Genomic DNA, 13,294 nt, shown 5'->3' with positions numbered 1-13,294 from the left:
CATTCTAGGAGAAAAAAGGTGCAGAAAATGGAAGACAGGCAATTTTTAGTGAAATGATGTCTGGAAATTTTCCATAACTTATAAAAGACATCAATCCTCAGATTTAGAAATCTCAAGTCCTAGGAAGGGAAACAAAAATAAATAAATCTATTGCCAGATACCTGTGAATTAAAACTGTGGAACCAAAAAAGAAACTATTTTAAGATATATTATCTTCAAAGAAAAATAATTAGAAAACTTTGTAAAAAACCTTCAAAGTTATTAGAGAAAATAACTGCCAGTTTAGAATCCTATATCCAGAAACAAGCGTTCAAATGTGAGGGTTAAATAAAGACACTTTTAGACAAATTTAATTAGTCATTAGTGAAATTTTAGCAAAAGAATTCCTTCAGAGAAATAAAATTTAATCTAGTAGGAAGGCACAAAAAACATAAGAATAGTGAACAGGAAAATTAGTGTGCCTTATTGAATAGGTGGATTTTCATAATGTTTGGAAAATTTACCTATTCAATAAAGAACACTGGAAAAAGTACTGACCAAGAACTAGGTCACAAAGTAAATTGGTGTAGAATAAATAATTTTGTTTAACATACTGCATGTAAATTACTTAAAAATCAGTTATGAGAGATAGTAATTAACAGCCCCCACCCCATAACACATGTACAAGCATCTAGAAAGTCAAACCTAAATCAAACCAAAACAGAAAACCCACTCAAAGTCACACATGGGTCAAAGAAGAAACTACATCATAATTAGGAGTTGTTTGGAATTGAACTGTAGTGAAAATACAACACGAAACTGATGGGATGCAGTTAAACCACCACCTACAGAGAAATTAATAGCTTTAGATTATTATACCCAAAAAGGAAACAAGGAAGATGGAAAAGTCACAAGCTACATTTCCAACACAGGAAACTAGTGAAGGAACAACAGCATAGTGGAAACAGAAAACTATAAAGTCAATATTTACTCCATTTCTGGCCAGAACTTTACGTACTAACTTAATAAGAAAATTGGGGAAATGAGGGACTGTTGATAGAGATGTTTTGAGAAGATAAATGCTCAGCTAGACATTACAACTCGATGTATAGATACAGTTTAAGTTTGTACTAGTTTCATTTATTATAAGGTTAAGTTTCTTCATAAGTTTATTGTTAACATGGGTAAGGAGCTTTCTTAGAATATTGAAAGGTTTATTAGAATAGTTTCAAGAATTTTGACTTACAACTTTAACACTAAAAATGACTGTTTTCGAAAAGCATATTTATCTGAATGTTTCTTGAAGGAAATCATTTATCACTTAGTTGCAAAGTCAACTTACCTGTTTATTTTGACCAGCAACTTTTTGATAGTTGATTCATTATGATTTTACTGAACAAGCTCTAATTAACTGATAAAGTTGTGTTCAGATTTCCTTTAAATCAGGAATATTGGTTAAGGCATTATTTTTGGTGAATTTTCATTTTAGAAATAAAAATAAATGAGAATCTAACAGATTAAAACACATTTCAAAGTTTAACCCTGCCTTGAGAGAAGAAACCTAAAGAGAATAGAGGAAAAATAATAAAAATAAGCCTAGAAATTAAAGATTATAATAGAGAAGATCAGTAAAATAGAAAGCCATTTTTTAAGAAAGATCAATAGAATAAAAGATCTGTTCACTTCAACCAAGAAAAAAAAAAACCCACAAAAAAATGAGTCATGAAAAATGGTGCTTGAGTAAAGATGTTAGTTTTTGTTTTGTTTTTTTGGATGTATTGTTGACATAATGCTGCATTAGTTTCAGGTGTACAACATAGTGATTCCACAACTCTATGTTCTGCTACACACACCACAAATGTAGCTTCCATCTGTCACCATAAAACGCTAGTACAGCACCACGGACTGTATTGCCTATATTGGACCTTTCCTCCCCATGACTTAAGCATTCCATAACTGGAAGCCTGTATCTCCTATTCTCCTTTACTCATTTTTCCCATCCCCCACTCCCTTCCTCTCTAGCAACCATCAGTTTGTTCTCTGTATTTATGGGTCTGTTTGTACTTTTTTGTTTGTTCATGTGTTTTGTTTTTTAAGTGAAATTATATGGTGTTTGTCTTTCTCTGACTTATTTAGTGTAATACTCTCTAGGTCCATCCATGTTGTCACAAATGGCAGAAGTCACATCATTTTTTATGGCTGAGTAATACTCTATTGTGTCTGTGCATGTGTGTGATGTGTGTATGTGAATTCATGCATACACATATATACACACATATACCTCCATACTATTTTCCACAGTGGCTGCACCAGTTTACATTCTCACCAACAGTGCACAAGGGTTCCCTTTCCTCCACATCCTCCCCAGCACTTGTTACTGCTTGTCTTTTTGATTCTAGCTGTTCGGACAGGTGTGAGGTGGTATATTATTGTGGTTTCGATTTGCATTTCCCTGATGCTTAGTGATGCTGAGCATCTTTTTATGTGTTTGCTGGTCATCTATATGTCTTCGGAAAAGAGTCTATTCACATCCTATGCCCATTTTTTAATTTGATTATTTGGTTTTTGGTGTTGAGTTATATAAGTTTTGAAGTATATTTTGGATATTTACTCCTTATTGGATATATCATTTGCCAATATCTCCCACTTAGGTTGCCTTTTCATCTTGCTGATGGTTTCTTTCAGATAAGCAGGCTTTAAATTAGCCCTAGGAACCATTTTAAAACATTAAATTTGAAAAATCAGACAATATGAATAATTTCCCTAGAGATATACACTTACCAAAATTGATTAATGAAGATAGAGAAAAACTGAATAGACCTAAAACTGTTAATAAATTGGGTTGGTAGTTTAAAAACCTATCCACCCAAAAGTAAGGTCAGCATCATAGGATTTTAGAAGTAAATTATGCCCTTTTAGAATAATAGAAAATCTCAATCTTACACAAACTATTCCAGAAACTAGCAAAGAGGGAATGCTCTCCAACCTATTTTATGTGGCTAGAATAACATCAGTAATAATACCAGACAGTGACAATAAAAGAGTGGAAAGATTAGGCCAATCTCACTTATTAATGTAAATGGAAAAAGCTGAAATAATATAGTGACAATATGTACTCAAGAGAGGCTAAATAATATATTGTTGCCAGTTTGAGTTTGTCTTAGAATTCAAGGGTTGCTAAATATTAGAAAACTCTCTTAAGATTTCCACATTGAGAAGTTAAAAGAGGCACAGAGAATATATTTAATAAAAGTTTACTCGGGGGCACCTGGGTGGCTCAGTCATTAAGCGTCTGCCTTCAGCTCAGGTCATGATCCCCGGGTCCTGGGATCGAGCCCCGCATGGGGCTCCCTGCTCCATGGGAAGCCTGCTTCTCCCTCTCCCTCTCCCCCTGCTTGTGTTCCCTCTCTCGCTGTGTCTCTCTCTGTCAAATCAATCAATCAATCAATCAATCATTTTTTTAAAAAAGTTTACTCAGGTAAAAACTTTTGACAAACAAGGAAAGGGAGGAATATTTCCAATCTGTAAGGGGTAAAAATCTATCAAACACTGCGATAAAATCACATTCAATGGTGAAATATTAGATATATTCTGTTTAAATTTAGGAACGAGGCAAGGATGTTTGCCAATACCTCTTCCATTCATTGTTGTACTAGATGTACTAGCCTAGACAGTAGGAGAAGAAAAAAAAAAGATAGCAGTATTGTTGATGAAAAATTGTCATTATCTATAGGTAAAGTTATTGTCTACACGAACAAAGAACTCTTCTTGAATCTAACAGATCAGTAGCAGAACTAGTAAGAAAGACTAGTAAGGTAGCTGGCAGTATAATTAGTGCACAAAAATAATTTGTATGCTTATTTCAAAGTATATCAATTATAATGGCCATAAAACTTACACAATAAAAGGATCTAAAAAAAAAAGACAGGGTTTTATGGAGAATAATCAAATACTTAACTGAAAAACATTTTAAAAAACCATGAAAAAAAACCCTAATCAAACAGAAATGCCACATTGATAAATGGGATGTCTCAATATTGTGAAGGTATCAGTTTTAATCCACATTAATATGTAAATTAAACATAGGACACATCTGGGGTGCAATAGTTTTTTTGTTCTGGTATGTGTGTATGGAAATTGACTAGCTGATTAATATTGCTATGGAAGAGCAAGTTTCAAAGAATTGTCAGAACAGTTCTGAAGGTGTAAAACAAGATTGGGGGAATTGGCATGCCGGGCAACATAATTTTTAGAAAGCTAAGGTGATTAAGATGCTGTGGTATCAACAGGGATTAGGAAATAGGCCAGTGGGAGAGAATAAAGGGCACAGAAATAGATCATAAGCAAAAGGAAATGGCAAATGAAAGAGTAGCATTAAAAATTAGTGGAGGAAAATGTGGATTAATCAACAAGGGGTGCTGAAACTGTTGATTATCCTTGTAGAAAAAGACAGCACTTTTGCTTACTACCATATTAAAACCTCAATTCCAGGCTTACTAAAGATCTAAATGGGAAAAGTCCAAAGTTTAAACTTTTAAATAAAATATAACATTCTGTTCAGAATACTTTTTTTCCAAAACACTTTTATTTTTATTATTTTTTGTGGGGCTTGAACTCACAACCCTGAGATCAAGAGCTGAGCCAAGATCAAGAGTCAGATGCTTAACTGAGTGAGCCACCCTGGTGCCCCCTGTTCAGAATACTTTTAAAAAGGACCCCAAAAAAAACTACACACCGAAATTGAAAAGTTGATACATTTGACTCTATTAAACTTAATATTTCTGTTAAAGATACATAAATTGAGAAGATAAGCTATAGACTGGGGAAAGATATCTGTAACACATAAAACTAACAAAGTGTTAGCATCCAGAATATGAAGAACTTTACAAAATTATAAAAATAAAAAACACAGTAAAAACATTGTCAAAAGATATGAACAGGCAATTTCTATAAGAGGAAATGCCAACAACAAATAGCATGAAAAGATGCTCAACTTCATTAGTAATCAGGAAAATGCAAATTTAAACAGTAATGAGATACAATTACACATCATCATATTGGCAAACATTAGAAGGGAAACTTCACAATAACACTGCTGGTGAGGCAGTGGAAAAAACAGGACCTTTTCTACACTCTTGATGGAAGGGTAATTTACTACAAGTACTTGTGAGTACCCATTGGCGATATGTGTTAAAGATAGAAATGCCTTTGAACTCAGCTATTCCATGTCTCTCTGCCGTATGCATACCGGGAGATAGGTAAAAGATTAATTATTGCAACATAATTTATAATAGCAAAAAACTGGAAATGAATGCCCATGAACAAAAGAATGAATAAATATTAATAGAGTGTTGTATATTGACCCAGCGCCAAATGATAAAGCAGTAAAAAGAAATGAACTGAGTAGGGCTGCATGCAGCACTCAGGGTAAATCTCCGAAGTGTAATGTTGAGAGAAAAAGTTGGTGCCATATATATACAATATGTACAGTATGTGATTTTTTATAAAGGTTAACATGCAAATTAAAACAATATGTTTTTGCATTTAATCGTATCTTTTTCTGTATTTTTGAAATTTTGACATCTCGGGGTTTTGCTGACTCTGGAGGGCCTACTCCTACCAGGGCTAGCAAATTCCTAGAGTTGGCAAACAACTGGCCTTTGAGTGTGCCTTTCATATGCATACCAACCGATCCAGAGTCTTTAGGGCCAAACACCTCGTTCTAGGAGCCCTTACGCTCCCTCTAAGGCCCCGCCCTCATCACCCCAGGGCAGCCTCTACACCCCAGAGTTCTTGGAAATTATTTAAAGTAGATGATCCTAAACCTGCCTACCCTGTTTTATCCGTTCCTTCCGCGGAAGCCACAATAAGAGCTCTGGCCATGTTTTCTCCCTCCTGGTGCTTCCCAGTGTGCCCCTCCACAGTGTGGACGCTGTGAGTGTAACAGAGTATCTTTTCAGTATCATTTATTTATTTTTTTAAAGATTTTTATTTATTCATTTGGCAGAGAGCACAAGCAAGGGGAGCGGCAGGCAGAGGGAGAGGGAGAAGCGGACCCCACGCTGAGCAGGGGGGAGCAGTGAGGGGTGCTGGATCCCAGGACCCTGGGGTCGTGACCTGAGCTGAAGGCAGACGCTTAACCGACTGAGCCACACGGGCGCCCCTCAATATCATTTGTGTCCTGATCTGTTGGCCTCACCATTCCTGAATAATAATAAAACCTGTATTTTAAAACATGTGTAGAGATACGTATGTATCTTGATAAATATATAAAAGGAAACTTCTGAGAATGAGCAACACCATAATGAGCACATATTACCTCTGTGACAAGAGGAAAAGGGGTGGGACACAGCCACATCTAAAGTATTTTATGTTTTTTAAAAAGATCTGAACAATTACGACCGAAGGCTAAGATTCAGCAAAGCTGAGTGTTTTGTGAGTGTTGATTAATTATTCTCTATACTTCATACTTGAAATATTTCATAATTTTTCAAGATTGAAATTCTCACCAGGCCATATCCAAAGCATCATTTATTTGTTTTTAAGCGGAGGGAGCAATTTGAAAGTATCATCATATTGTTCCTGTCGGATGGCACCTTTCCTCTGTAAGGGGGCATAAAGTGTCTGAATGATTTCTGTAAAAAAATGCACAATGCATCAAAATGGCTCTGAGAAGAAAATTTTCCTCACTATATTGCAGGTTATTTAATGTCTCTTCTGTGATAAATGGAGTAGGTGGGATTTACTTTTTTTCTTCCCTGAAATTGGGAAGCTTTAGGATTCCCTTGAACTCTGTCTCTGTTAGAAGCAATTCATATCTTGGGCAGCCCATTCACCCTTGGCCAAATTTAATTTCCCTTTTTGGCTTAAAGGAGAATGGTTTAAAAGATCCTAAAAAAGCTTTCTGGCAGCCTGGAAAACAGCCAATATTCTTTTTGAGAAAGCTGCCTTTTTATGATGGCCCAAGTGTAAATGACACAGGGCTCTGTGTTCTTTGAATTTCACACAAGTTTAAAAATTAAAGTGAGAACAGCTTGGCAAAGGATATACAAAAAGAAATTGATCATCTTCCTGACCTCAAAATGCCAAGAGTTTTTGAGCTTCACACTCTTTAGATCAAACACTTACCCTAATTAACTTTCTGGAAATGTGTTTAGGAAAACTATCCAAAGAGGTGGATTGAACCAAATGAGCAAATCATCCGGAAAAAATAGACTTTAAATAACTTGATTTGGCTGTTTACCGTGATCCAGCAGACGACTACACCACTGTCCGAATCATGTGTGCATCTAATTGGTTACATTTTTCATTTTGTTACACAGCGGTCTTGCAGCCAGTGGGGCAGGGAATAGGAAGGAAGAGGTGGGAAGGTAGGAAGGTGTAGTTTCCATATCATTTGACTTTAAATTACTTTGTTTTTCTAGAGCCTCCTCACATTTTGGCGTGAATCTTAACTGCCTAGATTTGAGGTGCTCAGTCACTGTAAATACAGAGAAATGGGTTGAGCTCGCATTAGCCCTTCACCCACCTTCAGGCATTGTAGGCATATGCCAAAAATTCATTGGGGGTTGCAAAGTCTCCCATGAGGATTTCTTGGGATAGAAGTGCCAGTGTTCTTTGTGTCCCTCTTTCATGGTGTAGAGGGTGTGTTTGTCCTCCATCTTAAGCCAAACGTGGAAAGTAATAGAACCAATTAAGGGTGCTGACATGCATTTCCTGCAATTTGGGGAGTTAGACTGGAACACGATTCAAGGCTGACCTCTAAAGGTAGGAGGTATCCCGCTGCTTTAGGAGAGAGCTGTAGTCTTACAGACAGAGGTGTGGGTTTCCCATGAGCCAGACCTAGAGCCAGCAGAAGGGAGCTGACTGCACACCCTGAGGAAGATGGACTTGCCTGAAAAGTGAACTCATCTAAAAAGAGAGCCCCAAGTGTGGGCTTCGGGAAGCTGGTGGGAGGAGGAATTATTCTTGTGAAGGTGGAGGCCTCCAGCGTGAGGGATCTGGAGGAGCCCATGTGAGCTCCAGTGAGAATAAGAATTGGCATTTGAATACCTGCCACCACCCGGGGGGGGGGGTGGGTCCCAAAGCCAGATGGCCCCTGCAGCATCAGAGTAGGATCCAGTTCCTTTCCCTCCAGTTTCCCTCCCTCCTAGGCTGCACCCTCCTAGCAGGTGAAGCCGGAAACAGTGGCAACAGCAGAGGAAGGGAAATAAGGAGGAAAGAGGAAACTCTTCCTGCCTCAGTTAGGGGTTTCTGGCCTGAAGCAGTCCATAGAATGACAGTGGACTTTCATTTCATTTATGAGGCTGGAACATCTATGATGCCTGCCCCAAATTTCATCTGTGGTGAGGAAAAATGAGTCAGCAGAGTGGTTTTGTCTGGCAGTGGTAGTGAAGAAGAAAGTTACTTTCCGGTTGGGCCCTACTGAATCCATCCTGGTAGATAGGATTTCTCAATTGGTGAAAACTTTTCCCAAGTCATCCTGGGTAATGCTTCATTTGTGAGAGAAAAAGTGATAGGACTTCAATAAGGCAAGGAATAGAAAGGCTTGGAGAACATTCTTATTCCTACTTCCTGTCCTTACCTAGCTCTTATTACATGGGCTGAGGATGGGCAATTTAGGACAGAGTGGGTAACTTGGCTCTCCCTTCTGGCACAGTTTATGATAGCCAAGAAACATTTCTGACTCAGGGGCCCAGCCATAGTAATTGTCTACATAATACCAGAATGGCTGGCTACAAGAGGGGAGATCCAGTTGTCTTCAGTTTCCCTAGACCATCTATTCAGTTAAACTTCCAGATAATCCCTCTGGTGTAGACCCTGCCACGTGCCATTGTGTCAACTCATGATGCATGATATTTTCTTTAGGAGAAAAAGTTTCTGTTTACAAGATAGACAGGAGGCAGGCATCACTCCAAACCCAGCTCCAGTGACACCTCCCTGTCCCCTGAGTCTGTCTGATTTCCCCTCAACAACCTTTCCGGAGTGGTGATTCTTCACTTTTATCATCTTCCGGTGAACAGGGCTTTCTAACAGCTATTTTGAATCTGCTTTCCTTTTATTTCCATTTATGCCCTCTTATCTCAACATCTGTGCCGGGCTGATAAAAGGGATGTAGGTGCTACTGTTCACTCTATGTCACTGCTGACTTTATCTCCTCCTCTGCACAACCTTTACATCAAGGTTGTGGAAACGTTTATTCTGGCTCCCCTCTCCCTTGTTTGCATTGAGTGCTTCTGGAATTACTTTCTATACCACATTTTATCACTTGTTCACTTGCATCTTCTTACCTGAATCTGATACCTGATTTATGGCCCGTTTATATGAAAGCTCAGGTTGAGGAAGCAACATGGTGGAGAGAAGAGATCATTAGGGTAAAAAATTAGAAGTCTGGGCTCTATTCTGGCTCTGCTACAGGTATGTAAATGACTGGGAAAAGTCAAATCCCTTCTGCAAAGTGAGGGGGTTGGACTGGTTGATCTCTGAGGCCCTATAAGATAAATTTTACAGTGTGGTTATGTAGTGGAATCTTCAAGCGGTCTCCCGTTTCAGTCATATTCTGTTTTAAAGCAAAAGAGTTAATTTTATGTTAAGCGTTCAACGTGGAATAAAGCCCGTCCTGGGAGGTTACTGAATAATTGCTAGCCCTCCTTTTTCTCTAGTCAAGGTCAGAATCACTTTGACCTTACCCTTTCCTTCTCATCCCTCTGTCACCACCCAGGCCAGACCATTCTCCCTTCGACTCCTCACGTCTGCAACCTTGGCTGTGACCTAAGAGCAGGTTGTCCTCCTCTGTTCTCTGCTGTGCAATCTGTCTCATCTACCATGACCAAAATACTCCTCTTAACGCTACTTGCCATGATACTCTGCTCCTGAAAAGTAAGACAAAACAAGACAAAACAAAATAACAAAAATTAAAAACACATAAATGCCCTTCAATTGCTTGACATTGCCTCTAGGAATCAACTAATTTGTCATCCGTTTGAGGCATTCCACTCTCTGTCTCCACTTCCTTTTCAGTGAAATGTTCTATTTCCTGCAGGTAAACTCAGATCTAGCCTTGCCCTCACCATTAGTAAATGGCCATGTTGTATTTTTACTAAAATCCTATGAGGCTATGTCCTACGTCTCTAAGTATATGGAATGGTTCTATAGAATAGGAACTATGCCACTTGTCTCTATTCTAAAGAGCCTAGTCAGAGCTTTGCGTACTTCAGGTATTAATACGTATTGGTAGATTGGGGAGTGATGTTTACACTGCCAGGAGCTTTAAGTGTGGAGGCATTTGAGCATCACCTACTCTGAATAACATGATATTTGCCCTTTGGAATTATTCCAGCCATATCCATCAGATTTGTTCAAAACAACACGTAGAGCATACGTGAGTGATGAGAAGGAATCTAGCTTTCTAAGAATTTACTTAATAGACATTTGGTGAAGAATATATAAAGGATTTCTCAGGATGTTGTAGAACAGTTGGTAAAAACTTCAAATTATTGGCCCGTGAATGGAATCTAGCTCAAGTCATGCTTTGTTTACCCCACACAGTATTTTCAAGAAATTTGAATTGGTTGCCGGCACTTCAGATTGTGAAAGTTCATCTAAAATTGCAGATTTATGGCTTCTCTTAAAGATTAAGAAGATCTCGCAATCCTGGGCTGCTTTCCCACATAATGACAATTGGCTACAATTACGTGATGGCTGATGCTTAGACATAGCACAAGTTACTGGTTGGCTAAACTCCTTCCTGGTCTAGTTTTGTGTCCTGTGCCTTAAGACTTTGAGTTTGGGATTTCTGGTACCAGAAAAACTAGTCTCAACTAGTTCAATGGGCTTGAACTCTTCAGAACCTAGTGGTTTTCAACCTTGGAGGCATATTAGAATCACGCAGGGAAATTTTGACATAATACAAATTCCTAAACCTCACCTTTGTGGAGGAGGGGAGAGGCACAGTCAGGCATTCTTATTTTAAAAGCCCCCCAAGTTATTCTCATGCACGGTTAAAGATTGGGAACACCTGCTTTCAAGGGAGGACACAAGCAGCAGCTGCAGCAAGTTGCTCTGATGAGTAGTTAGGGAGTTGACAACCACCTGTGGGCATGATGGGAACGGATTTTAGAAAGCTGCTTTTATCCCAAATCCCCCTCCCCTCAGTATAAAGTTGAGGCATAACCTAAGGGGTTCCATATAATCCAGGAGTTCTTTATAATCTAAATTGACACATCATGATCCATTGGAATAACAACACAGATAGGATATGTGCACCTTCTTTTGGAGACTTCCTTCTTTGGTCAGTGCAACTTAAGTTTTTGGTACTGGGACTGGATCAGGGTGGAGATATAGTGCAATGAATAAGAGTAATGCATATCATAGTAAAGAAGGAGAGTATTGAATGGGATTGAGACAAGCCAGAGGGGGGAATCCAATGTAAAGAAGGACCAAAGGCAGATCCTGAGATTCAGAGAATGTCTATTTGTTCTTTTGACAAATATTTATCGTGTTCCTGTTTGTATGTCTGACACTGTTGTAGGCCCTGATGACATTATGGTAAAAAAAGACAAAGTGTTTGCCCTAATGAGTTTATAGTCCAGCCAGGAAAATAAGGAAGAGGAAATGATTAGAAAAAAGGTACAGTCATGGGACCATTGCTTGAAATGAAAGGAAGGTCAGTTATATATAAATTCACAGGACAAAGGAGAAACATTACTCTAAAAGTTACATGCATACCTATGCATAAGTAGATGGGGGGGCAGGGAAGGAAGAGGGCGAGACAGACACAGGCCTATGTGCAATTACTCCTTTACAAATTCTTTATTGATCATCTATATGACACACATTATGGTTTTAGGGAAAACAGTGGTAAGAAAGATACATTTTATGCTCTACCAATGTTAATTCTACTGTAAGAGATACATAGGTAATCTAATTATATTGTACTTTGAGTGGTGATGACAGTGGTCATATTTAGCGCTTGCTGTGAGGTACTCTGCCAAATATTTCATTTGCGTTATCCAATATCCTCAAAACCGCCTTAAAAAGTAATTATACTTGCATCTACTTATAGATGAGGGCATGAGTTAAGAGTAGTTTAGTAACTTGATCAAGGACATAGCTAGTAGGTGGCAAACGAGATTGTTGAATTCAAGTCTGGTTCCTGAAGACCATGCTCACTCATTCTCCATTGACATACAAAGTTATATTTCAGGTGTATAGCATACCAAATCTACAGTTCTCTATATTACTCAGTGGTCACCCTGACAAGTGTAGTCCCCACCTGTCACCATACAACGTTATTGCAATATTATTGGCTGTACTTTTCATCTCTGTGACTTCTTTATTTTATGACTGGAAGTTCATACCTCTTACTCACTTTAGCCTGTTCTGCCCATCCCCTGCCCCACCTCTCCTCTGGCAACCATCACTTCTCTGTGTTTAGGAGTCTGTTTTTATTTCGTTATTATTTTTCTTAGCTTCCACATATGAGTAAAACCATATAGTATTTGTCTTTGACTTCTTTCACTTAGCATAATGCCCTCTAGGTCCATACCCTCTGGTCCCCATGGCAAAATCTCATTCCTTATCACGGCTGAGTTATAGCCCATTGTATATTTATACCACGTCTTCTTTATCCATTCATCTATCGATAGACACTTGGGAGGCTTCCATAATTTGGCTGTTGTAAATAATGCTGCAATAAACGTAAGGGTGCATATATCTTTTCAAATTAGTGCCTTTCTTTCCTTTGGGTAAATACTTAGTGGTGGAAATTTGGGATTGTATGCTGTTCCTATTTTTTATTTTTTTGAGAAACTTCTATACTGTGTTCCACAGTGGCCGCACCAATTTACATTCCCGCCAACAGTACCTGAGGTTGCCTTTTTCTCTACATTCTCGCCAACACTTGTTCTTCGTTGTCATTTTGATTTTAACCATTCTGACAGGTGTAAAGTGATATCTCATTGTGGTTTTGATTTGCATTTCCCAGATGATTAGTGATACTGAGCATCTTTTCATGTGTCTGCTGGCCATCTGTATGTCTTCTTTGGAAAAAACTATTCGGGTTACCTGCCTATTTTTAAATTGTATTATTTGGGGCTTTTTGGTGTTGAGTTCCAGGAGTTCCTTATATATTTTTGATATTAGCCCCTTACTGGCTATGTCATTTGCAAATATCTTGTTCCATTTCCAGTAGGTTGCTTTATCATTTTGTTGATGGTTTCCTTTGCTGTGCAAAGCTTTTTATTTTGGTATAGTCCCTGTAATTTATTTTTGCTTTTGTTTCCTTTGAGGAGACATATCCATAAACAGGGTGCTA

The 13,294-nt window shown here is 38.3% G+C and overlaps 1 protein-coding gene across 7 annotated transcripts in view; it reads right to left on the bottom strand.

The window, feature by feature from the left end:
* Nucleotides 1-13,294, bottom strand: part of FSHR (follicle stimulating hormone receptor) — a 166,773-nt gene that overhangs the window by 94,964 nt on the left and 58,515 nt on the right. Inside the window, exon 2 of one of the 7 annotated variants that reach the window (XM_027622146.2) lies at nucleotides 10,907-11,070. The exons of the other annotated variants lie outside the window; for them this stretch is intronic. The gene's annotated coding sequence lies outside the window, so the exon portion shown is untranslated. The remainder of the gene's footprint in view (nucleotides 1-10,906; nucleotides 11,071-13,294) is intronic. 7 annotated transcript variants of the gene reach the window in all.

Source organism: Zalophus californianus, chromosome 8 (assembly GCF_009762305.2).
Source record: "Zalophus californianus isolate mZalCal1 chromosome 8, mZalCal1.pri.v2, whole genome shotgun sequence".
Classification (NCBI taxonomy): Eukaryota; Metazoa; Chordata; class Mammalia; order Carnivora; family Otariidae; genus Zalophus; species Zalophus californianus.
This window is presented reverse-complemented; position numbering and strand designations above follow the sequence as displayed.